A 27178-nucleotide genomic window follows, 5' to 3' on the forward strand; every position below is an offset into this window, starting at 1 on the left:
CCTTGTGACTATTGTAGTGCACCAAAACCTCTGAAGACTGCATTAGTTCCTTGGACTGCTCAAACGCTTTCTCTTGTTCCTCCTGCCACGTCCACAGGGTCTCCTTCCTTAACAGTTTATGTAAAGGAGCTAACAGCGTTGACAGATTTGGTAGGAACCTGTTATAATAGTTGAGTAAGCCTAAATAAGCCTTCAGCTCTGTAACATTTGTGGGTGCAGGTGCCTCTTGGATGGCTTTTACCTTGTCTGGCAGGGGTGTAGGCCGAGGCATCCACCTTGTAACCCAGGAACTCTGCTTCATTTATGATGAAAGCACATTTACTTCTGTTTACCCATAAACCAGCCTCTCTAGTCGACTTAGCACCTCGTTCAAAGTCTCCAGATGCTCGCCATTGTTCCTCCCGTTAACAGGATGTCGTCCAGATACACAGCCACCTTGAATTCCTGCCACCAGTCCCTCCATTATTCTCTGGAAAATAGCTGGACTAGAGGAAACACCAAAGGGTAAACGATTGACTTTGAACAGCCCTTTGTGTGTGTTTAGGGTGACATAGGCCTTTGACCCTTCTTCCAGAACTACTTGTTGATATGCCTGACTGAGGTCCAGTTTACTAAACTTTTCACCTCCCGACAGCTTTTCAAATACATCCTCCACCTTGGGTAATGGATACTGCTCCAGTTTCGAAACTTGGTTCACTGTTAGCTTGTAGTCACCACATATGCGTACAGTATTATCTGGCTTTAATACTGGAACAAATGGTGCCGCCCATTCCGAAAACTTCACTGGTTCAATTATACCTTGCTTGGTGAGTCGCTCCAACTCAGTCTCCACTTTCTTCTTCATTGCATATGGTACGGGTCGAGGTTTGTAAAATCTTGGCGTTGCGTTTTCTTGAGCGTGTATCTTTGCTGGTGGACCCCTCCAGGTCCCCAGTTCCTCTTTGAACACTTCTTCGTTGTCCCCCAGCACATCTTGCAAGGCCAGCCCCTGCTGTTCTACTTTATGGAGCCGTAGACAACCCATTTCCAGCTCCTTGAGCCACACCCGGCCTAACAGGTTTGGTCCATTACCTGCTACCACCATGACTGGCAACTGTTTGACTTTATCTTTATGTTTTACAGTTACTTTGGCCATCCCCAGTGTGGGAACTGTTTCACCGGTATATGTTTTCAAAGTCACTGAACAGTCCCGCAGCTTCTGAGCTTCTTTTAGCCATAACTTTCCATACTCAGCCTTGGACAGAACTGTCACACTACATCCCGTATCCACTTCAAACTGCACCATCTTACCATTTAAGTCCAACTGGGTTGTGATGGGATCAACTCTTTCCCACCTGGCCTCTTCCATGTTAAACATAGTAAACACTTCCTCATCTTCCCGGGTGTTTTGATTTGTACCTTCACGCATGTGGTGTGCATACTGCCGTTTTATTTTTCGGTTTCCCCTTCTGTCCATCATACTGCTTTTTTCCTCCCCCTTTCTCGGCTGGTCCCTAGAGGGCGTTGATCGGCACATTTTCTTCACATGGCCCTTTTTCCCGCAAGCATGACATTTTTCATTTAAGAAACGACAGTACCTTGCCAGATGTTCTCCGCCACACCTGTAACAGGCATACTGACCAGACTTCCCTGGTGATTTAGGCTCCCCGACCACTTTATGCACTGGCAGTGGGGTAGCACCCCTGCTCCCCACCCCTTCGATGGTTCTTGGCTGTAAATCACGAATGTCTTTATTCGCTGTCTCTATGGCCTGTGCCAACTTCAAGGCCTTTTCAAACGACAACTCAGGCTCCACTAACAACCTGCGTTGTATGCGGTCATCTGCAATGCCACATACGAGCCTATCTCGTAGCATTTCTGTCAGTCTGTCCCCATAATTACAGTGTTGTGCCAGTTCCCTCAGCACTGTGACATACTCCGTTACCGTTTCATTGGCCCTTCTAGTCCTTGAATTTAACTTGAACCTTTGGACTATTGCACTCGGCTTCGGGTTATAATGTGACTGAAGCAAGCTCGTCAACTCCGTGAACGATTTATCCCCCGGTTTATCCGGACTCAATAAGTTCCTCATCAGACTGTACGTCTTGCTGCCCACCGAGCTCAGCAATATGGCTCGCTTCCGGCCCGCATCCATTATCTGGTTTGCTTCAAAAAAATGTTCCAACACTTCACAATACTCCTCCCAGGTCTGGGTCTGACAGTCGTATGCAACCAGCGACCCCAACATGGAACCAGACATAACCCCGGCAGGCCGTCTCTTCATCGTCCGACATTAACTGCACCCCGCCGTTTTCACTCGCAGCGGACTCGGAGGCATCCCATCTCTCGTCGCCAATATGTTACATCCTGGGAAATAAGGAGACCACACGGTTCTGGAGTTGTAAGGCCTTTCTTTATTAAGAGCCTCCAGGTGCGCACCCATGCTACATGTTCACAACTTCGCCATAGCCATACATACACCGGAAACAAAAAGTTACCAGAGATATACAGAACCAACACTACATGTTGCTAATTCCCCAGAGTGCCCCTACAGTACAATAACAGCATTACTTGCCCGATACTACACCCTCCCTTTAGACTTTTAATGCTTGAGTTAAGACTGAGAGTAGACTACGACTGTATTCCTTACACAGGCAGCATCCAAACAAAATCAGCTATAATCTCCTTTAGTACTCCCATAGAGTTGTTACACACAAGAGAAGCATGAAATCAAGTACTTTTGGCACTGTTTACCATCCTAAATACCCCCTTGGTACCACTCCCATACAGCCCTAGATACTCCCTTGGTGCCATTCCCACTGAAGCCACTCCCATACAGCCCTAGATACTCCCTTGGTGCCATTCCCACTGAAGCCCATTATATAGGTTCTTGAAACCATGGATATGCATTTTCATTCTGTCTGTATAGCCAGCTTTGTAGAACTGGGCATCATGAGACAATGTAGAAATTGTCTCATGTTTACTGAAAGCCATCTAATTCTAACAATCTGATACAGAATGTGAGACGTACTTATACACTGTCTTTGAAGGCAATGTTCTCACACAATTACCAAAGAAGATGTTAGAAACCCACACCACCACATAATATCTACCAAACACACTACAGGACAAGCACATAGACCTATCTATTCTGAGGCCCTTAAAAGGGAGGTACCCAAACCTCAAAGGCCTCCCAGATGCAGAAATCAGAATAACTATCCTCAGCAACCCTGGAATCACATTACTGCAACAACACCCACCATGACACAATCCATCACACCGCAGTATGCCTCAACATCTAAGCCCATAAGGCAGACAACCTCACAATCTAATATCTTGATCACAGAGGACTCCACTGTGAGGCATACTGATGGTCCACTCAATAGGCTGAAGTGCCAGGATCCAATAGATTATGCAAGCTCTCAATACATTGAACCACAAATACCAGTATTACTCAGTCATAGTCCAAGTGGATTTAAATTATCTTTGATGTACCTTCCTGGACTATATGAACAGACACATGATAGAGCTCTCAAAACTGTGACCCAGGCCAGTATGCACCTAGCATTGAGCAACAATTTACCTTCCACAAGGATGTTATCACAATGTGAACAGATGATAACTGACTTTAATAATTAGCACAGATTTTGGTGTAATTTCCAGGGGGTACAATCTTTGTCAGTCTACAGTGATATGGTTGACAACCATGCTGCTTCACCAGGAATGGTCAAAATCTGTATCCTTTAGGCTTTTGAATATTGGCTAAAACCTTTGCCAACCCCATTGTGCCATTTTTAGGCATTTCCAACCTGATAAACCATCTAACATAACTAAACCAGCTCAGGATAATCTAGAGGTGTAACTGCTCAATGCCAGCAGCCTAAACAAAAAAACCTATATATAGATGTCTAGATGTCTGTGTAGTTATTCAGGCATGTTTTAAAGCTGCAGAGAGCACAGTGGCAGTGCAGGGTAATGTATTTCATACTTTTAGATCAGCTACTTCACAGAATGGGACAAAAGGTGCAGGTGTCACAATGTGCATTAAAAATAAACAAATGTCAAGGCTGGTCAAGTAACATGATGCACTTGAGCTTCTCCATGTACAACTCACCAAAAGCAAAATCCTGTACCATATCCCTGCATGCTATATGTCCCCCTCTATAGCTCAGGAAACCCATACCACTTACTTAAATGAACTAGAGTCACTCCCCATTCAACCCAACACCATAGTCAAAGGTGACTTCAACTACCCCACTATAAACTGGGAATGATACAAGACCACAAACTTACAGATCCAAAGATTTCTGGATTTTATCAATATGAATACCCTGGATCAGCTAGTTCAAATACACTGCCAATATGGGTGAAGGCTGTAATCACCCCATGTGTAACTTCCTCATCAGTTAGGTCAGACCATCAAGTTTTCTTCTTCAAAACAGAAATAAAGTCTGTGACACCAGATAACCCTGGAATTTTTTGGAATTATTCCAAAGCAACCTTCGTACTTTTAAGTGACACCCTGGCAAAATGTAAAGCACTACTCCCAAATCCAGGGAACACTGCTTCATAAAGACCCATTACAATCATGTATACATCTGCATAGAGGCAGCAATAGCAATCTAAAGTAAGAACAGGACAAACTCAAAATACAAGCCAGCCTGGTGGAATCTCAGCAATAATAGGTTGCACAACAGAAGGAAGAAAATTGTGCCCATAAATAGGAAGTGCAATGCCCAGCAAGGTAAGAAATTTCTCATCAAACTAAATAAGCAGCTCAGGGGACTAATTAAGTCTACCAAAGCTAATTTTGAAGTAAAAGTATCTTCCCAGACTAAGGGCAATCATAAGGCATTCTACAGCAATGTCCGAAACCTAAAAGACACGACAACAATGTGCCGAATTAATTGTAAATGGAGCCACTTATACTGCACCGGAGGATATAGCAAATCTACTGGTTGATACATTCTGCTCCAATTTTATCCCACTCTCACCCCCAGACACTATTCAAGAAAAATCCTCAACCAATACTTTCCAAATTATCACTAGGGAACTGGGGCCCTCAAAGTACTCTACAAGACCAAAAATACTGCATTAACAGAACCTGATAATTAATCACAATTTAACCATAGCCTTCAAACAGGCTTCATGCTGAACAAATGAAGGACTGATACTGCTATCCCTCTGCACAAGGGCAGGCCATCCATGGACCTGAGAAACTATCGATCCATAATCTTTACTATTCTCACATGGAAAGGATAATCATGGATTTGATGAACACTGACATAGAAAACTTTCGGTTTCACCAAGGACAAGTCATGTCTACTCAACCTGATGGACTTCTTCAAGAGGGTCAAGAAAGCAATGGACTAAGGCAAAATGGTGCATGCCATCTACCTTGACATAGCCAAGGCATTCGACACAATACCCCACTCAGGCATTGTACACAAGCTCACTAAATCAAGTATAATCCCCAGCATCTCATGTTGGATAGCCAGTTGGTGCACTGATAGGACCCAGTAAGTCAGGATAGGGGAGTATACCTCCATAAATAGGCCAGTCACTAGTGGAATCCCTCAGGGTACAGTGCTGGGCCTGTTACTTTTTGGCATCTACTTCTCTGAAGTCAAGGCTAGTGTCAAAGGTTTCTAGCTAACCAAGTTTGCAGACATTGAAAACTAGGTACAGTCACTGAATCCCTCCCAGAAGATAAATACCCTCCAAAAATGCTTGAACCAAACTAATAACTGGTGCCAAAGTCACAGTCTAAAACTCAATGCCAAGAAGAACATAATAATTTCTTTTGGAAAGATGGCCACTCCCACAAATTACTACATTGATAATATATACCTATGAGTAGACCTAGTGGTCAGAGATTTGGAAACACATGTAGTCAGTGGCTTGGCCTTTGACCATCATGTATCTACTGTAGTAAGGAAGTCTTTTTATGTTGTACAACTCATAAGTACAGGTATGGCATCTAAGTCCAAGGTTATCATTGTTCTGTTGTACTCGTAGGATCATAGGAGGTTACTAGGCTAATGACTCTGGGGCCCTTACAAGTCTAGCCAAGATTTTATCCCCAAAAAGAAACCTCAGTCAGCACCTGTCATCCCTGTTAGTAAGGGACACAGGTGGAACTCCTGGGGCATATTTGTGGTTTCTTATCCACTCATCAAAGTTGTGCTTGAACAGGGTCAGCAAGGTGCTCTGTTTAACATGCATGGGAAGTCTATTCCAGAGACGGGGCAGCATCTGGGAGACAGACCTGTCTCTCCAACAAATTTTGTTGATGTCACATATTAGATTCAGGCCTTTTGGGTGAGTAATGATTGAGGAGTTAGACTTATGGATATGGAGCATCTCTAGTAGGGGAGGGTTCGAGATTGCCTTGTAGGTGTGACACAGATCACCCCTGAGTAATCTGTACAATACTGAATAGACTGATAGTGATTTGAGCCTGTCTGCATAGGACAGGTGTGGGAGGCCATGGATTCTCTTTGTGAGGTATTTCCGTGGCCTTTCCAGTTGGTGCAGATGTATGGAGAGGTACATACCAAATGGGGAGTTATACTCAATTATTGCTCTAATGATGGGGGATTATAGAGTGGTAATAACCTCCTTTTTTCTGGATGCAATCCCTTTACTAATAAGATGAACCAAATAAAAGACTTTTCTGATCACTGCCGCTACATGATGGTTGAATGTGAGGTTTTTATCAACCTGAGTGCCCAGGTCTCTCACCACAGGTTGTGAGCTTAGGGGGTTGCTTTTGATGTGGTAATCAGAAGGGGTCGTGTTTTTGCTGAATGGTATGATGATACATTTTTTGCGTTTAGCTTGAGGCCATGACTTTGGCACCAGTCATTAGTTGCTGTGAGACCCTCTTACACTAATCATAGAATACAATGCTCCCTTCGATACATACCTGACCAGACATATGCAACAACTGGAGCATCCACAAAGGTTCCTCACAAAATGAATACTTGGTGTAGACAACATGTCTTATGCAGACTGCTTTAAAGCCTTGTCCTTATACTCGGTCTGCTACAGGCTGCTGACAGGTGATTTCAAAGTATCCTCTGATCCAACCCTAATGAACATGGTGCACATTTGCAAAACAAACAGCATCAGAAACACCCAACAGAGGGACCTAAACCTTCTATGCAATATAGAAAACACATGGTGGTGGAACAAGTATGTATCTCAGACTACCCCTTCTGTGAAACATGCTTCCCATCCATGTGAAGCAGAATTCTTCCCACTACCTATTCAAGCGCAACTTGGATCAGTGTATGGGAAATAGTAAATTTACTTCTGGTCCGTCACCTGTGTCTCTGTTAGAAAGAGATACTTTGTATATTCTTGGCCACCCTTGCCAGAGTTACATATGCCAATTGCACTAACCAGCATTTGCCCAAAATTACATTTGCTCAATCTGAACATCTCTCTCTCTCTCTTTTTATACATATATATATATATGTATATATATATATATATATATATATATATATATATATATATATATATATATATATATATATATATATATATGTATATATATCGTATTTCTCTGTAAATAAGATCTAACCACAGAATAAGGCCTAGCGTGGTTTTCCAGGGTGATCATGATATAAGCCCTACCATAGAAATAAGCCCCATTTAAGAATGTCAACAACACACGACAGACGTGCTGAATTATAAAATAATAATATTAATGACACCTGTTGACTGAGGTTATTGTACTCTGCTCTGCATTTTTGGACCATTTGGACACCCAACTTCTCTTTGCAGAAAGTCGTAAGATTCTTTCCCCGGGAGTCCCCCACGATTCTTACTGTAACCCTAATCCTCACTCACACTTGATGGTTGAGATCCTTGGCCCATAAATACTGGCAAGTGTACTTTGACTGGTCAAAGTACAATGCATGTAAAACATGCACACTTGATAAAGAACGGGTGTGGTTGTGTCTTCTTCACCGTCGCTATTTTGTGTTGCCACTCCTGTCTCGCAAGTCTTCAATTAACCTCCCAGACAAGATGAGTGCAAAAAAATAAAAGAGCTATTCCATCGACTACAAGAAAGGAATCGTGGAGGACTCCCGGGGAAAGAATCTGATGGCTTTCTGCAAAGAGAAGTTGCATCTCCAAATGGTCCGAAAATGGTGAGCACCATACAATAACCTCAGTCAACAGACCGACGAGGAAAATGCTAAGAAGTGTGGATCAGGTCAGCAACCATTATTTCCTGATGGATTTCTAACAAGAGAGCAAAAGCTTTGGTTGTGCGCAGGGCTGATATTCAAGCATTTGCCCTTGCAATGGCACCACAGTTAGAAATATCCCCAGAAGAATTCAAAGCATCACAACATTGGGTAGATGGCTTCTTTCAGCGATATGAACTGTTTCTAAGATGATCAACAGCACTGTTCAAGCTGGAAGATACTGAAGTTATTAAACATGCACTTGCATTCAAGTCCTTTGTTGATGGCATCGACTTTTCTAGATACCAACTCTCCAACATGATTGCTATGGATGAAACTGCAGTGTTTATGGGCCAAGGATTTCAAACAATAATTGATTAGAGAGGTGCCTCGTCAATCTACATTCCCTCCACTGGTTACAAAAGTGCACGTTACCTGTACTTTGGCAATTCGTCTAGATGGAAAGAAAACCCCACCTCTAATCAGTAGTAAGGGCCAGAAAGATAAGACTGAACATGTTTCAGGCATTTACATTCTTGAAACTGAAAAAGTCTGGTGCACACAAGCAGTTATAAGGAAGTGGGTCGATGTAATGCTGCCACTTGTTTTGCGAGGTGGTAAAAGAGGTCTGCTAGTCTGGGATTCAGCCAGCACTCACCGCGCTAAAGACATGAAGAAATTCCTTGTACAGAGAAGAATAGATCAAATAATGATTCCCACAGGAATGACTGCCTATCTCCAGACTCTTGATATTGTAATAAACAAGCCATTCAAGGACCATTTGCGTATGGAACTCAATGACTACATTGAAAATAGAATGGAGAGAAATCAGCATGGAAACTTTGTGAAGCCTAGCCTGCAAGAGGTCATGACTTGGGTAAAGAATTCATGGGATAAAATCACTGACAGCTGTGTTGCCAATGCACTACAAGCAGGCTACATGGACAAGCAGTGCTCATTTAAGGAGAGCTCTATTGCTAGGCATGACAGATTGCGGCCAATGGTTCTACAGGAAATGGAGTTGCAACAAATTCAGGTCAGAATTCGGGGGTTGGAGACTTATGACAATGTTCCAGAAGAAGATGACATGACTGTATTTGAATAACTTTTCTGTTATCGGTGCAACAGAATAGATTGCTTCTGCTTTCAGCTGCCAGCAAGCTCTGGTCAGTTTTTTGACTTTATTATATTAAGGTAATGTTTCATTATCAAGGGGTAATTACAAAGTAAGGCCACTAGTTCCCAGACTTCCTTTTTATGACTTTCCATCATTCTTCTCTTACGGTTTGGGTAAGGAATAAAGAAAGCATCACCACTCAAAAAGTGGCAGTTATTCACCTGTTATATACCCTCCTCCAATACACATGTATTGAGATTTTTCTGACTTTCTGTTAAGCATGAAGTATTGCACTGTGAAAGCCAACGTGTGGATATTCTGAAGCTGAAATGTTTGTTGCACTGTTTATGTAGAATTCTCACACAACTGTTAATGCATTACCTAGAACTGTTGCCCGATAACAGAAAAGTACCAACTAAATGTCAATTTTTGTACATGAATAAATGTCAATTTGTGTACATGAATAAATGTTGATTTTTGTACATGAATAAATGTAGATTGTTGTATGGGGGGGGGTAAATAAGGCATTCACTGATAATAAGCCATAATGTGTATTTTGGCGGGAGAAAAAGTATAAGACCTGGTCTTATTTTCGGGGAAATATGGTAGGAGCAGTGGGATGTCACCCAGAGCTGGAAACCGGACTCTGACAGGACACCCCATCATCCCTTAACTCCTGGAGACTGCCACATTGTGCAGTGTTCCCGTGCCCTCAGGCCCTCTCAGGGGACTTCACTCCAATCGCAGCCAGACTCACAAAACTCCCCTTGGCCACGGAGGGGCAGATACACCCTCATCAAGACTTCCATGTGCCCCTGCTCTCCCATCCAGAACAACTCCGGGGACTTTGAGATTTTTTGTGGACGCCGGCAGGTACCGGGCGAGGGTGGACACCTTCACCCTGCCTGCAAAGAGCTCTCCAGGCCCCTCAGATGCCCACCACTCATTCCCTTAAGGATTTCCATTGTGGGAGCCTTCGCCTGACCCCACTCACCAAGGCAGGAGCTCTCTGGACCCCACAGCCATCTGCCAGCTGCTCCCTTGAGAACTTCCATACTGGAGGTGGGGTGTGATACGGACCTTCTCACCCAGGTGGGAGTGCTCCCTGCCCAGCTGTTTCCACCTCTCTCTCCCTTAAGGACTTCCATCGGGACAGACACCCTCATGGTTTCCACTTCTACCCAGGCAAGAGAGCTCTTTTCCTGGGTTACATAACTCCTGCAGGCTGCCAAATCATAACATGTCAACCGTACCCTCAGAGCCTCTCAGGGGAGCTTCCCACGGATCCTTCCCTGCCTCATGAAAATCTGCTGGGCCACGAGGCCTCAGCCAGACCCTCATCAAGACTTCCTGTGTGACCCTACTTTCTCATCAAGAGCATCTCCGGGGACTTTGCGATATTTTGGGGATGCCATCGGGTACCGGGCGAGGGCAGACGCCTTCACCCTTCCTTGCAGGAGCTCTCAAGGCCCCGCAAATGCCCACCGCTTTCTCCCTTAAGAACTTCCACTGTGGGGGCCTCTGCCTGATGCTGTTCACCTAGACAGGAGCTGTCCGGACCCCGCAGCCATCCGCCAGCCGCTCCCTTGAGGACTTCTGTAATGCAGGGGAGGGCGTGATCTGGACCTTTTCACCCAGGCAGGAGTGGTCCCTGCCTGGCCACTTTCCACCTCTCTCCCCCTTCCAGACTTCCATCCCGGAAGGGGCCATAGTCAAGACCCCCTCACTCAGACAGCAGCTCTCCCAGCCCAGCCATTTTCCACCTCTCTCTCCCTTACGGACTTTTCTCAGGATGGACCCCCTCATGGCTTCCACTTCTACCCAGGCAGCAGAGCTCTTTTCCTGGGTTACATAACTCCTGGAGGCTGTCAAATCGCAACGTGTCACCTGTGCCCTTGGAGCCTCTCAAGGGAGCTTCCTACTGATCCTTCCCAGGCTCATGGAACTCTGCTGGGCTGCGAGGTCAAAGTCAGACCCTCATCAAGACTTCCATGTGCCCCTGCTCTCCCATCCAGAGCACTTCTGGGGACTTTGCTATATTTTGTGGATGCTGTCGGATACCGGGCAAGGTCGGATGCCTTCACCCTGCCTGGCAGGAGCTCTCCAGGCCCCACAGATGTCTACCACTTGCTCCCTTAAGGACTTCCATTGTGGGGGCCTCTGCCTGACCCCGCTCACCCAAGGAGGAGCATTCTAGGCCCTGCAGATATCTGCCCAGCACTTCGTTGAGGACTTCCATCATGGGGGCCTCTGGCTGACCCTGCTCACCCAGGCAGGAGCTCTCCAGATCCTGCAGCCATCCGCCAGCCACTCCCCTGAGGACATCCATACCAGAGACAGGGCATGATCCAGATCCCTTCAGAAAAGCGGCAGCTCTCCCAGCCCGGCCGTTTTCTGCCTCTCTCTCTCTTAAGGACTTTCATCTGGATGACCCCCCTCATGGCTTCCATATCTATCCGGGCGGGAGAGCTCTTTTCCCCGGTTACATAACTCCTGGAGGATGCCAAATCATAACATGTCAACCATGTCCTCTGACCCTCCCAGGGGAGCTTCCCACTGATCTTTACCAGCCTTGTGGAACTCTGCTGGGCCATAAGGCCTCAGCCAGACCCTCATCCAGACTTCCGTGATGCCGGTTCTCCCCTTTGTCTTCCACCTAGGGCTTTCAAATTCGCACAGAATATGGCCCTGGGTCCCAGCATCTCAGCCCATTTCACCTTGTGCCTCCATTTCTCTCCTTGGTGGCACCAGGTGCCGACAAACATGCTTCATTTTGAGCATTCTAGCACATGCCCCCTTGCATCCTGAATGGTGCTGTTCACAGGGGTCATGTGCTCGGAGGCTGATCCGGCACCTGTGGATGGTCCAGTGTGCGAGACACCATGGCGGCCTTATCTCCACACCACTGGAGGCTGGAAGGATGGTATTGCAGACCTGGCTCCCGGGGCAGCCCTCGGCACACAAATGCTGTCAGCCTACTCCCCCAGATGGTCCCATGTATGAGACGCCATGGTGGCAATATCTCCTCTCCCCAGGCACCAGGAGAACAGGATCCCAGATCTGGCTTCCCTGGACGGACCTCTACCCTCTCCTGGGAACCATACACCCGCTTATGGGTCGCCCCTCCAGGGATGACCCTTAAGCCCGAGTACGCAATCCTCACCTCCCTCCATGTCAGCATGGATTCCTGGTTATCTGGATGGAGGCACTGGAAGGGTGGAGTGAGGGGCATGACCAGGGACCTTCTGCTGCACAGGAGGCATCGCCACTGGGGCACATCCGGCCCACACTCCCTCTCTCACCCGGCCAGACCCCGGACCAGCTGCTGATGAGCAAAGTCCTGCCAACGATCTGGACGGAGGGGAGGAGGTGTGGCAGCATGCAGGGTGGGCTGTACAAGGAAAGGTCCCCCTCCCCATGAAGGCATGGAGCCTGTTCCCCCACCTGCGACAAAAGCTTGGCTCGAGGGCTGACTTTCAATAGGTCGCAGCTTTTTGCTGCTCTGCTATGTATGAAACCCTGACCCAGAATCAGGTCATCTACGAATGATTTAGCACACTGTTCCCCATAACATGTGGTGCACTGCTGGAGAGAGGTGGCCCCCTTCCTTCCACACTCCAATCCAGTGACGAGCTGTGCTCTTCACCAGCCTTGTGGCCGGCTATCCCTGGCCAACCAGAGATCCACAACACTGCAATTTTTGTTATGTTTAGAGGCACTCAGTCATAATCCCACAGATGGTAGCTTTGCACCATTGGCTCCAAAGCCAAGCACATACACCAAATGTCTGAACCTGCTGTTCTTCTCGTACTGAGCAGGATTACTATCGCAACAACACATCATCAATAGGGTAAAACTAACCTGTCTTACAATGGTCTTAACCCAGCTCATGTACTCTATTATTGGGTGATTAATCCAACGCTCGATGAATTCTGCTTCACAATGATAGGAAGAGCCGACATTGAAGGATCAGAAAGTGACATCGCTATGAATGCTTGGCCGCCACAAGCCAGTTATCTCTGTGGTAACTTTACTGACACCTCCTGCTTAAAACCCAAAAAGTCAGAAGGATCATGAGGCCCCGCTTTCACGGTCTGTATTCATACTGAAAATCAAGATCAAGCGAGCTTTTGCCCTTCTACTCCACGGGAGGTTTCTGTCCTCTCTGAGCTCACCTTAGGACACTGGCATTACTCTTTAATTTGACAGGTGTACTGCCCCAGTCAAACTCCCCACCTGGCACTGTCCCCAGAGCAGGTCACCCCCAGATGCCCGGGTGCTTGGAGCAAGAAGCGAGAGCCCCGGGAGGCTCACCCCCCCACCTCACTGGGTAAGTAAAAAAGCAATAAGAGTAGTGGGATTTCACCAGCAGCTGAGGCTTCCCACTTATTCTACACCTCTCATGTTTCTTTACAGTGCCAGATTAGAGTCAAGCTCAACAGGGTCTTCTTTCCCTGCTGATTCTGCCAAGCCCATTTCCTTGGCTGTGGTTTCACTAGATAGTAGGTAAGGACAGTGGGAATCTCATTCATCCATTCATGCATGTCACTAATTAGATGACGAGGCATTTGGCTACTTTAAGAGAGTCATAGTTACTTCCGCCATTTACCCGTGCTTCATTGAATTTTTTCACTTTGATATTCAGAGCAGTGGGCAGAAATCACATTGTGTCAGCACCCATCTTGGGCCTTCATGATGCTATATTTTAATTAAACAGTCAGATTCCCCCAGTCTGCACCAGTTCTAAGTCAGCTGCTAGCTGCTGGACAATGCGGGACGCTGGTCGGGACTGGTGCCCGGCACAGCCAGGGTGATCCACAGGAAGGGCCCAGCACATGTCCAGAGTCTCCACCGCCATCCCCCTGGCCCCCCCAGGAGGGGGGAGCATGGCAAGGGGGCGATGCCTCATCCAGCCATGGTGCGCGCCCAGCCCCGCTTCACCACCGAGCCAGACCGACTCAGCCCTTAGAGCCAATCTTTATCCCAAAGTTATGGATCTGGCTTGCCGACTTCCCTTACTTACATTGCTCTAACATGCCAGAGGCTGTTCACCTTGGAGACCTGCTGCGGATAAGGATACGGCCCGGCATGAGACTTACACCCTCTCCCCCGGATTTTCAAGGGCCAGCTAGAGCTCACCTGATGCTGCTGGAACAGCAATGCTTTCCAGGGTGCGGGCCCCTTCCTTGGTGCCAACCCATTCCAGGGTGTCCTGCCCTTTACAAAGAAAAGAGAACTCTCCCAGGGGTCCCCACTGGCTTGTCTGGGATTGTTTGTGTCACCACACTGGACTCCACAAAGCGCCAGTCTCTGCTGCTCCAGATTTGGGAATCTGAACCTGACTTCCTTTCAATCATCTGAGGGTGATGAAGGCTATCGCCCGTCCCTTTGGAACGGTACTCGCCTCTCTTTCAGGACTGACTGACCCATTTTCAACTGCTGTTCACATGGAACCCTTCTCCACTTTGGCCTTCAAAGCTCTCGTTTGAATATTTGCTACTACCGCCAAGATCTGCACCCACGGTGGCTCCACCCAGGCCCTCACCCTGGGCTTCAGTGCCACTGTGGTGGCCCTCCTACTCGTTGTGACGTAGCCCCATCAGATCCCAGTGCTGGTGACAGCTGGGTATGCGCCCAACGCTCCAGTGCCATCCATTTTTAGGGCTAGTTGATTCAGCAGGTGAGTTTCTACACACTCCTTAGCGGATTCCGACTTCCATGGGCATCGTCCTGCTGTCTATATCAACCAACACCTTTTCTGGAGTCTGATGAGCATCGGCATCGTGCACCTTAACCCAGCATTTGGTTCATCCCACAGAGCCAGTTCTGTTACCAAAAGTGGCCCACTGGGCGCTTGCATTCCACGCCCAGCTCCAAGCCAGTGAGTCAGGCTTCTTACCCATTTAAAGTTTGAGAATAGATTGAGATTGTTTCGGCCCCAAGACTTCTAATCATTCGCTTTACCAGATAAAACTGCATCTGCCAAGTGCCAGTTATACTGAGGGAAACTTCGGAGGGAACCAGCTACTAGATGGTTCGATTAGTCTTTCACCCCTATACCCAGGTCGGATGACCAATTTGCACATCAGGACCACTACGGACCTCCACCAGAGTTTCCTCTGGCTTCACCCTGCCCAGGCATAGTTCACCATGTTTCAGGTCCCACCAGGTGCGCTCACACTCCACCTCCCCAACAGGATGGGTGAGATGAGCTGGCAATGCGCACCCCCACGTGGAGTGGGGGGATCCCTCCTCTCATGCTGGCCCTCACTTTCATTGAGCCATGGGGTCTCCTGCCCACCCTCGGACTTGCACACCTGTTAGATTCATTGGTCCATGTTTCAAGATGGGACAGGTGGGTCACCGACTTTGCCGTGGACCCTGAGCACCCAAGGTGAGCCCGCCGGCCCAGCAGTGGGTGTGGTGAGGCAGCACTGAGGGCAGTCCAGTCCAGTCGACAGTCCAGCCGGGAGCCGGGGGCACCCTTCCATGATGGTGGGGGTGGATGTGGCGGTATCATCTCCCACAACCCCTGGGCACAGCGAGGGCTGATGCCACGGGCTGTAACACTCCCTTCTGGGGAAGGGAGCCACCTTCACCGTGGCTTTCCCGGCTGACCCAGATCCGGTCGTGGTGCACTGCCATGGAGGAAGTGCACCCGACGGCAGCTGTCGCACCTAGAAATGGTCCCCCAGCCCCCCTGGTTGGGGATCTATCTTGCCCGGGTGGCCGGTGCAGCTGCCGAATGGAATCCTCCAGGTGGACCACATGGACCTCATCCATTTACCTCTGAACGGTTTGACTCCCTCAAACTCTTTCTTTAAAGTTTTTTTCAACTTTTCCTTACAGTACTTGTCCACTATCGGTCTCCTGCCAGTGTTTAGCCTTAGCTGGAATTTACCACCCGCTTTGGGCTGCATTCACAAACAACCAGACTCCGGGAAAACCTGATCCCAACGTACCAGGGGCCGCCACCAGCCTCATACGGTCCGTGGACTGAGCCTCGATAACAAGGACTTGAGCCCCCTGGGCGGCGCCAAAGAGATGGACTTCCATAATCCACATTTCCCTGTGCCGGTCACCCGGCAGGGATTCAGCACAGGGCTCTTCCCTCTTCACTCACTGTTACTGAGGGAATCCTGGTTAGTTTCTTTTCCTCTGCTTAGTAATATGCTTAAATTTGTCAGGTCGCCACATCTGATCTGAGGTTGCGTTCCAAGCATGGTCACAGGTGGGGGGGAGGGCGGGAGCCCCAGGGACAGACGGACATGCCACCCGTGCTCCCCCAGCCCTTGCACCCGCTCCCCCATCACCAGACTTAGGACAGCGGAGAAGGGCAGACATGGCCTGGCGCGTGAACCGGGCAGGTGGGCATCGTGCCTCACCCCGAGAGAGCAACTGAGTGGCTGTACCACCGAAAGCCCCTAGGGGGCAGGCCGGAAGCGTGCCTACACCCTCCCATCAGCAGCAGAGCGAGGCAGGCTTCCTGGCTCGGGGAGCGAGGACTCCCTCTCCTCCATCCACGTCTCACCCTAGGGGGGACAGGGAGGGCACATGGCAGGCTCCCTTGACTCCCCGGTCATGCCCTCGATGGGGGCGGGACACCCCTGGGGCGATGGAAGGCACGGTGACCCTCAGACAGGTGTAGCCCCCAACAGAGTGCATTTGAAGTGTTGATAATCAGTGTGTTCTGCAATTCACATTAGTTCTCACAGGTAGCTGCGTTCTTTATCAATGCATGAGCTGAGAGATCCACCTCTCAGAGTCGTACAGTTCTCATTCGCCAGGGAGGTCACTACTGCCCATGCACCATCACACCTCGAGAAGAGCATGCAAGGTTTCACAGGCATCATCACGGGTGCCCAGACAAGGTTACTGGCCCCACGCCACAGGACAGCAGGGAGTCCCGTGGTGGCTGGCATCGGCTGAAATGCTGATCTCCTGGGTCTTCAAACTGATGCCCCATGGGGAACGGGGCATCCTTCACAGGTACCTGCAAATACCATCAAGGGGAGAGGACACCGGTGTGTGGCCCCCATTTTGGCCCCGTTTAACCTGAGGGGTCGGGCCGTTGTCCACGGCTGGGATGGCACCCTCTCCGTCCCCTTCCTGCAGGGAGCCTGTCACCTCCAAGGCACACAGAGGACGGCACCAATGGACTGGGTACACCCTCCGCCACCATCCCCTCAGGGCAGCAGACGACCGCCCGCACCTCCCGCCGCATGGATGGGACCCCCTCCCTCTCATCACCGGTAGGCAAGAGGGGACGGACACCACCCCTCCTCTCACTCCCTCCACTCTCCCTCCCTCCCTCCCCCTGGGAGTCGCAGGCTCAGTCCTGCCGACCTCCGCCAGGGTGCACCAAGAGATAGGAGTCAGAGAGAGAGAGAGACAGAGAGAGAAATGTAGGGGGTCAGGGCAGCGGAGTGAGGAGAGGCCCTGGTACCTGCATTAATGATCCTTCTGCAGGTTCACCTACAGAAACCTTCTTACGACTTTTACTTCCTCTAGATAGTCAAGTCTGATTGTCTTCTCGGCGCACCACCGGGGCCGTGATCGACTCCAGCGGGTCCGATCCAAGGACCTCAGTAAACCATCCAATCAGTAGTAGTAATGGGCGGTGTGTACAATGGGCAGAGACTTAATCAACGTGACCTTATGACCCGCAATTACTGGGAATTTCTCATTAGTGGGGAATAATTGCAATCTCTGGTATCTATCACGAATGGGGTTCAGTGGATTACTCGGACCTGTCAGCCAAGGGTAGATGCATGCTGATCCATTCAGTGTAGCACGTGTGAAGCCCCGGATATCTAAGGGCATCACAGACCTGTTATTGCTCAATCTCGTGTGGCTGAAAGCCACTTGTCCCTCTAAGAAGTTGGAGATGACTGCATGGGGCCGCATAACTAGTTAGCATGCTGGAGTCTTGTTCATTATCAGAATTAATCAGACAAATCACTCCACCAACTAAGAATGGCCATGCACCACCACCACCACCCACAGAATTGAGAAAGATCTATTAATCTGTCAGTCCTTTTCATGTCTGGGCTGGGTGAGGTTTCCCGTGTTGAGTCAAATTAAGCTGCAAGCTCCACTCCTGGTGGTGCCCTTTCCTCAATTCCTTTAAGTTTCAACTTTGCAATCATACTCCCCCTGGAACCCAAAGACTTTTATTTCCCAGAAGCTCTCCAGTGGGTTATGAGAATAACACTGCCGGATCGCTAGTCGGCATCGTTTATTGTCGGAACTACAACAGTATCTGATTGTTTTCGAACCTCCGACTTTCGTTCTTAGTTAATGAAAACATTCTTGGCAAATGCTTTCACTTTCGTTCGTCTTACACCAGTCCAAGAATTTCACCTCTAGCAACACAATACAAATGCCCCCGGCTGTCCCGCTTAATCATGGCCCCACTTCCGAAAACCAACAAAATAGAACCAGAGTCCTATTCCATTATTCAAAGCTGAAGTATTCAGGTGACCGGCCTGCTTTGAACACTCTAATTTTTTCAAAGTAAATGCTTTGGACCCCCGGGAAACTCAGTTAAGAGCATCAAGGGAGTGCTGAGAGGCAGAGGCTGGGACAGGCAGTAGCTCACCTTGTGGCAGACTGCCAGTCTGATCCCAAGATCAAACTATGAACTTTTTAACTACAGCAACTTTAATATACGCTATTGGAGCTGGAATTACCGTGGCTCCTGCCACCAGAGTTGCCCTCCAATAAATCCTCGTTAAAGGATTTAAAGCGTACTCATTCCAATTACAGGGCCTCGAAAGAGTCCTGTACTGTTTCATCACTACCTCCCCTAGTCAGGAGTGGGTAATTTGCACACCTGCTGCCTTCCTTGGTGTGGTAGCATTTCTCAGGCTCCCTCTCCGGAATCGAACCCTGATTCCCCATTACCCGTGGTCACCATGGTAGGCACAGTACCATCGAAAGTTGATAGGGTAGACATTTGAATGTCATGTCACCGCCACGAGGGCATGCAATCAACCCGAGTTTATCTAGAGTCACCAAAGCTGCCTGGCTGATACCTGGATTGGTTTTGGTGTGATAAAAGCACACATTCCCGAAGGTCAGTGCTCATCAGCATGTATTAGCTCTAGAATTACAACAGTTATCCAAGTAACAGTGTAGCAATCAAAGGAACCATAACTGATTTAATGAGCCATTCACAGTTTCACTGTAGCATCCGTGTGCACTGAGACTTGTATGGCTTAATCTTTGAGACAAGCATATGCTACTGGCAGGATCAACCAGATAGGAGCACCTCGGTGGGCAGGCAGAGAGGAGGGGTCGGAGCCCACACCTCTGCCAAGAGGAGGGGTCCCTCTCCCCATGGACAGGGCACCCCAGGTGCTGGTCGTGGACTGATAATCGTGACCCCGGAGGGCCGTGGGGTGGTGCGGTGCGCATCAGTGCTCAGAGCCAGAGAGAAGTGGGAGAGAACCCCTCCACACTTCAGCCACGCATGGATGCTGGGGGACAGCAGCCATGTCACAGGACTCCTTTGCCTCGGCCCGGGCTCATCAGTCTCACCTTGACTTCCACCCTGAGGGGCACACAATACTCTACACCCCCACCTGCGCCTTGCTCCCGGGGCAGAGAAGCTCGACCCGCAAAACATGACCCACAGAGCCACTCCACAGGGAACCTCCGCCAGTGGGAGTCGGTCAGCCAGATCGATGGATGGATGGTGGGTAAAGGCACCTCAATCCCACACAGACACCTGGCTGGACATCACCCGGGGCTGGGACCTGGACTCTGACGGTACACCCCATCATCCCTTAACTCCTGGAGGCTGCCAAATTGTGCCAGATCACACGTGCCCACCAGACGATAGGGAGATCGAACCTGCAAGGTATGAACAGCCCTGTGGAACTCCCCTCAGCCATGGAGGAGCAGATCCGCTCTCATACGGACTTCCATCCATAAGGAAGAGGCATTGGAGGACACCTCGACCCCCGCGCAGACACCTGGCACAACACAAGCAGAGTGTTTGACTGATGCGTATTTCGACGGGGGGAAAAGTATAAGACCCGGTCTTATTTTCAGGAAAATATGGCATACACACACACACACACACACACACACACACACACACACGAAGATCAACGTCAGTGTCCGATTTTTTTTCTTTTACAGAGTATATTCAAAACCCTGTTGTGTCAAATTTAACTTTATATATAAAGACAACCTTGCTGGTGGGATTTATGTCAACTGATAATGTAATGACCATTTAACATACAGCCCTTCACCCTTTTAGTACAGAGATGCTTTTTGTCATAAAATATTTTCTACCTATGACGCAGTTTCCTTTGACTGTTTCCTATGAACTACATTATTTATTTAAATTATTTATTTATTTAAATTTGTTGACCGGGAGTGTCCGACTGGACGTGGGTCCATTTTCAGCGGAGGCCCGGGGAGAAAAGCTCCACAGTAAAGTAAACAGACAGTAGTTACATTGGATTACATAGCGATTAACAATTTAACATAGAAATTACTTACAACATATTTACAGATGAAGAACATAGTACATCAGTAGACAACTAGAATCTTTATCTGTGAAGTACATAACAGGCATTAACAAATGTAACAATGAGAAGTTCCTGCTGTATAATAAGTACTAGGCTTATGAGCATCTGAGCTTGCTATCATCAAGGTAGTTAGTGGAGGTGAAAGAAAGGTAGTAGTTGGATGGGGTGGATGATATTAGAGTGGGAGTTGCAAGGGCATAGCCAGCATGTTTTTAGGTGCACTTTTAATAAAGATTTGAAGTTGGTGCATGATGGTACGGAGGTAATTGTGGGTGGGAGTGAGTTCCATAATTTGGCTATGGCTAAGAGAATAGTGCTTCACCAGCAGAGTTATTGGCTTTAGTGATCTGCAAGTGATTTTTGTTGCTGAATCTTAGTGGTCTGGTGGTGCGATAGGGTTGGAGTAGATTCTGGAGGGATGGGACATTTAGTGGATGGTTTACTAGTTTGTGGGCGAGTGAGAGTTGATAACACTGAAGGAGGTGAGGGAGTTCAAGCCAGCCCAGTTCAGCAAGTGAGAGACAGTGGTGACTACGGTAGGATGCCCCTGTGGCGAATTTGGCGATTTTGTTGTAGCAGGTCTCTAGCTTGTTTAGATCACATTGCCTTAGGTTGGTATATACTGGAGAGGCATAAAGTAGGGTAGAGATAAGGTGGGAATTTGCTATTGAAATCTTTGCTGCTTTGGTGAGAAATTGTTTATTTCTGTATAATGCTCCTAGTTATTTGTGGACTTTTTTTATGGTCATAGATATGTGAATGTCAAATTTTAGTTTATTGTCTATTTCCACTCCTAGCAATTTGGTGTGTTCAGTTGGGTATATAGTGGTGTTGTCTTTTGCTGTGATGTTAAAGTGAGAGTTGTTTTGAGTGTTTGGTGGGTTGGAAGATGAGTAGTTTAGTTTTGTTTAGGTTGAGTATTAATTGGGCATCGGATAACCATGTTTCAACAGAGGAAAAGGCTTCCTGTGTGACTTTTTGCAGTTTGGGTAGGGACTGGGCTGAGCAGATGATGGTTGAGTCATCTGCGTATTGGATGAGTGTGATATTAGTAAAAAGATGAGTAAACAAAGCAATCAGTAGTGTAAAGATAAGTAAGCATATTTTTTTTTGTTTTACACAATACTGTCATCAATATTACAGTTTTAACATTTTATTTATGTATTACAATTTCTTAACCAGGGTAGAGCTCTGATCACAAAAGGCCATTCTTAGACTCAGCCCCGGGTTGGATAAGGAAAGAAAAAACACGCTTAATATACAGACATTACAGCATACATTCAAAAATAAAGGGATATAAGGTGATATTAGTAAAAAGATGAGTAAACAAAGCAATCAGTAGTGTAAAGATAAGTAAGCATATATTTTTTAACCTTGACAGCTGTTTAGAGATTCAAAAGTGGTCTAACCCTGAACAAAATTTCAGATCCACATGTTCAATACATATGGCATGTGTGTGTCTTACTAGTTTTTGGAAGACTACATAATATGTTATGGATTCCAGCCCAGTTTAAAGACAGCATTAATAGCAATGCAATGGTCCATTATTGCAATTTCATGGACACCATTAGGATACAGTGTAGGTTCCCTTTTACAGTTCATGGGGCATCACAGTACTGTATAGGTGGTAATTCTCACTCTATCACAGTCACACTATAGTCTCTAGATAATTACATTTGGTAGGCTTTTACAACCCTTGGAACACAGGTAAAGTACCGTAACAGTAAATGTTTGATCACTGCTGCAGTAGCCTTAGCTATATAGGTTACATCCTGCATAGGATATAATAGCCGGCCAGTTTCCAAAGCTTCTGGGCAACTTCCATGCAGAAAAAACATTAGCATGAGCTGAGTTGCCTAAAAAGGTTTCAAAGCCAAGCCTTACAGATCTTTCCTGCAAACTAAGTGGGGGAGACTGAGAGGACATAACTAGGAGTAAAAATATATGCATATATTCACACAATAGCATAATAAAAAAGGGGGGTGGAGAGGTTACTGCAGTAATGTTTACTTGAACATATACTGGTATGGTAAGTTTATTTATAAACTTGTACTATGTTCATCATATTTATCACTGCTGCAAGAGCCTTAGCTACATGAATTATATCCTGCATAGGACATAACAGTTGGCCAGCTTCTACAGCATCAGGGCAACTTCCACGTGCCTAAGCCATCAGACAGCTTGATCTGAGCTGACTAAAAAGACACGTTTGGGTGCCAAGCCCTTTACAGATCTCATGCCAACAGACAGGGAGGCTGAGCCCTGGAAGGACAATGCTAGGATTAACAAAATATAAATGTCCACACCCTGGCATAAACAATGCACTTAAACAAGGGGATGAAGGGAGGGAGTGGCTATGGCAGCAGTGATCTTTTGAGCATCTACTGTTATGGACAATTTACTTACATGACTGTATTATGTTCATCACTGATAACTGCTGCAGTAGCCTTAGCTGTAAGGGTAGATTACCCTAGCTTACTAGATTTGGGACATGGAAGGAAAGGGGTTCAGAAGCCCCTGGGGAATGGTCTTAACAAAGCCTGATCTAGACTTAGAGAAAGAATCAAACTTATAGTGCTTTGTAAAGGTATGTACAGAGGCCCAAGTAGCAACTTCTAGAATACTTCTAGAATCCAACCCTTTCCAAAAAGCCATAGATGAAGCCAAGGCCCTGGTAGCGTGGACCTTGACCCTGCCTGGAATAGTTTTGTTGTGGTGAGTATAACAAAAGGTAATAGCCTTAGACAACCATTTGCAAATAGTCTGTTTTGACACATGTTGTCCCCTCTTTTCACATTCACAAGAAATGCACAATTGATCAGAAGATCTGAAAGATTTAACTCTGTCAAGATACTACCTGAGTAGTCTGTGGACATACCAGGAAAAAACAGCAACAAATGCTCCACAAAAAGAATAAATCCACGAACTTGCAAGCAAGTAATGCAAACTTTTTATTCCATAAAGCGCTTTTCGTCTGGCTAGACTTCTTCAGATGCAATTAAATATTCAAAACACAGTATATAACATGAACATCAGTCAGCTGATCTGCCCTACTAATTAGAACAGCTGATCAACACCAACCAATGCATATACATACCCTCACAGCCTAAACCAAAATGCCTTAAACATAAAAAAAGGGGCTATCCGGATGCATTATTGGATGAAATGAGTCAAGAGGCAATAAAAAAGAGAACTTTAGGTATTTATAGACCTATTTTATTCCCTAAATCTTCTAATATAGGTTTAGATAGTGTTATTGACCAAGAGAGCACTTTATTGGATGAGCTACCTAGCAAACCTATGGACCCATGTAGTCTTATTATTATTATTGGGGGGGGGGGGTATGCATGAAGAAAATTTAAAATTTAAATCTGAAATATTACAACAAGTAAAATGTGGGGATGGGGGGCCATGGAAGATATTCCTTGAAGAGAAAGAAATGTGGTGGCAGGTGTTTTTTCATGCATACCCCCCCAGGTTTAAATGACACAGTTTTCATATAAAGCAAGTTAAAATTAAAAGTATTTGATAGGTAATTTTTCTAGTTCTAGTTAGTGAGGGTGTCCCTGACTTTATTTGATATAGACTAGGTTAAATGTTTTTTCAAAACTATATGTTTTAATATTTTTTTGCATAATAATGTTAGCATAATTATTTATATACATGTAAGCATTTTTAAAAAAGTTTCATACCATGTAGGTTTAGGCTATTTATTGTATGACAAATTTTCTGATTTTAGAACAGATCCATATGTATTTTTTTATTCTACAAAGTGACTTATATGAAATGTTCTTTTAGCTGCATCATGCATTTTGGTTAGCACAAAAAGTTTTTTTTCTTTGAGCTCATTAAGTTTAAGTGGGGTGTGACTAATTGTGACTCTGATGTATATAAATTGCTTTGCATGCAGTTTTTTGTTGTCTGAAGAAGTCTGGTTATATATACCAGACGAAAGCACTTACTTTGTTTCATGCTTTAAATAAATTTTCATGTTTGGATCAGTGGATTTCAGCCTGTGTTACTTTGTGTGAAGGTTAATTTAAGAAATACCTTAGATGGAGTTGTTATAGGGAATAAACAAGTTTAAGAGATAATAGAGAAGTATTGATGGAATAGTAATTTGATCGTGCTAATTAGAAGTAGGCATACTAGTTTAAGTACAACAATAAAGTGAAGTATTAGAAGGGGATAAGGAGCTTAAATGATTTAGTGCTTTAAATGGAGGTATAACAAAGGTGATAGAGTGTTAGGAGAGCTATGTCCTAGATGAGGAGCAGGGACAAAGCTAGCTTTTAAACTGATGAGAAAAAAAGCACTCTCATTTAAAATACAATACAGTCTCATGCCAGATAAACACAAACTCCTATCTTTAAAATATATTTCCTGAGCAGGAAAGTGTTATAGAATAAACATGTTTTTTTTCAAATAGAAGTTTTTTCCCCTTATCTGCCCAGTAAAGGAATAGCAGAAGTTGACTGTAGATTCTCGAAAACCTCAGAGGAGCATACTCTTTGGCAACAGAAAGATCGGGAGTGCTTGGCTCCCAAACCTGTATTTTTAGTCAGCTAAGGTCGAGTTGACTGATGGTTTGGGTGTGTGGAAGGTGCCCTGAAGCTTTGGAAGCTGGCCAGTTGTTATATCCTAGGCAGGATATAACCCATATAGATAAGGCTACTGCAGCAGTGATCAATGTGATGAACATTGCCAGTCTTCAAAACCCTGCTTTTTACTGAATTAGAACACTAAATGTGAACACATTCTTTGTGGCAATGTCAGTGCTTGGACTTCTGTTTTTAGGACCTAGTCACACTCACTGCTTGCTCCCTGCAGTCCTGCATAATGAAACAGGACATTACACCAATGTTCACTGTGCATGCATATGTCCCTCCCTGGGTGTTCTAGTAGTATACACACAGTATTCATATACAAACCAGATTCTGATGGCCATACTCAGTACCTATTTCACTGCCCTTATTAATAAAGAGATGCAAACAAAGAAAATATCATCTGCTTGAATGTGTAGTGGTGTCTGATTACAAAGTCAGCAATCATTTAACTGTGCCTGCGTCGTCATATCTGGGGGAAGTTGGCTGCTATTGTATGCATAGGCAGTCTCTGCATGATATTGCAGATTTTGCAATTGTTCCATGATGAGTTAGAGAGTCAGTAAATGTTATGTTGCTGAACTTGTTCATGATGTCCTTATATGACACAGTGTTTCAGAAGCAAACACAATTTACAAGCTTGGGAAATAGTGATAAAAATAATACACTCTGTGATTCAAAAAGAAATATGGGTTTATTTAAGTGTTGCAGCAAAATGTAGAATGTTGCATTTGTAAGGTTACAAAGTGGGCAGTTATGGAAGCTTCAGTCCTCAAATATAGGACAGCCTGGACTTTTTTGAGCCTAAACAACTTTGGACATAGCCAGTAGAGGTCGCTAGCATGCCGGTAAACTGAAAACAATGTTAGTACACTGTGCATAAATCCCTACTTTTGACAGTGCGTGGGCAGTAAAATGACAGAGCATTGATTGTATCGTGATCCAAGTAGCACAGCAAAAAGACATGCCATTTTACCTGTATACTACTTACAAAACATAAAAAAGAAGGCAAAGACAGTCTTTTTACTAAACACTTGTGCAGCACAGTTCCAAAGTCCAGAGCCAATGCTCTACATTCTGAATTCTCTGTTTTAACTCTGACAACCCTCTCTCTGCTAGTATATCTGATGCCAAATTTAACACCTTACAGTCTACTACTTTCCACTGCTGAGGTCTAGGTTTTTTCCCCTTGAAGTATTCATAATACATCTTCAAACACATTTAAAATCAGTACTGACTTAGCAGCAACATTCATCAGCCCTCATTCGGCACTTGCTTTTCTTGTTCAAAACAGTAATGCGGAATTGAAATAATTTCAATGTCAGCCTGTCAAAGCAGGCCAGCAAGATCAGAGACTTAACAGAAAAACATAAGTTTAATAGCACATAAGCAACAATGGGAATTCTAATATTCTAAATACTTTCCATATTTTGCTTTGCAGCAAACCAAGATGTGGAAAATTATCTGTATTTCTCTCTCAATATGATGCCTGATGAAGAATACAAAATAGATACATATACACTTTCACAAAAAACTGACACTGCAATAGGACACTGGGCTTCTGAAGTCCACATAATCAAAAACATGTTGAGTATCCACAGGACACTGAATTCCACTTGGTATGGAATAAGGCTGAAAGGGCATGGAGTACTGAAGTTATGCTCTGATATAGGAAAAAAAGATAAACTTGTTAACAGCTTCCCCTCCACGACACCTGTTCGTAACAGCGCA

At 46.0% G+C, this 27178-nt stretch overlaps 1 protein-coding gene and 1 non-coding gene across 3 annotated transcripts in view; both read right to left on the reverse strand.

The window, feature by feature from the left end:
* Positions 1 to 27178, reverse strand: part of HPCA (hippocalcin) — a 778673-nt gene that overhangs the window by 83263 nt on the left and 668232 nt on the right. The window lies entirely within an intron of this gene.
* LOC122792601 lies at positions 12750 to 16511 on the reverse strand. Its single transcript, XR_006363406.1, has one exon. It is a non-coding gene; the product is annotated as a 28S ribosomal RNA (ribosomal RNA).

The sequence above is a fragment of the Protopterus annectens genome, chromosome 1.part2, assembly GCF_019279795.1.
Source record: "Protopterus annectens isolate FY-2018-M chromosome 1.part2, PAN1.0, whole genome shotgun sequence".
NCBI lineage: Eukaryota > Metazoa > Chordata > Ceratodontiformes > Protopteridae > Protopterus > Protopterus annectens.